The following is a 356-nucleotide window of genomic DNA, read 5'->3' as shown; positions in this document are numbered from 1 at the left end:
ACTCACCCAAGTAGGGAAGGGGGAACACGCCGACAACCTGCGCCTGGCAACCCCCATATGTCATTTCCCCTCCGCCTGCAGCCGCGGTGCGTCAGTGACTCAGCACTTTTCCCGCCAAGCAGGTCAAGTCAGGTTTTTCGACCGTGACGTCACACGCGGTCATGATCGGTGAGGTGCGGAAGCGCGATTTCACTTTTTGCTTCTTCTTTTTAGGAGACCCGGAGGGACCTTGGCGGCAAGGCGCTTAATTTCCCTTTCTTTGGGGGCTTTGGGATATGGATGCTTAGCGTTCTATGTCTATCTACCAACTATTCTGTCTATCTGTCTTTTCATGTATACATATAATTCAGGTGTGT

This window comes from Penaeus monodon, chromosome 22 (genome assembly GCF_015228065.2).
Source record: "Penaeus monodon isolate SGIC_2016 chromosome 22, NSTDA_Pmon_1, whole genome shotgun sequence".
NCBI classification, from domain to species: Eukaryota; Metazoa; Arthropoda; class Malacostraca; order Decapoda; family Penaeidae; genus Penaeus; species Penaeus monodon.
The sequence above is the reverse complement of the archived record's forward strand: the minus strand, read 5'-3'. Positions refer to the sequence as shown.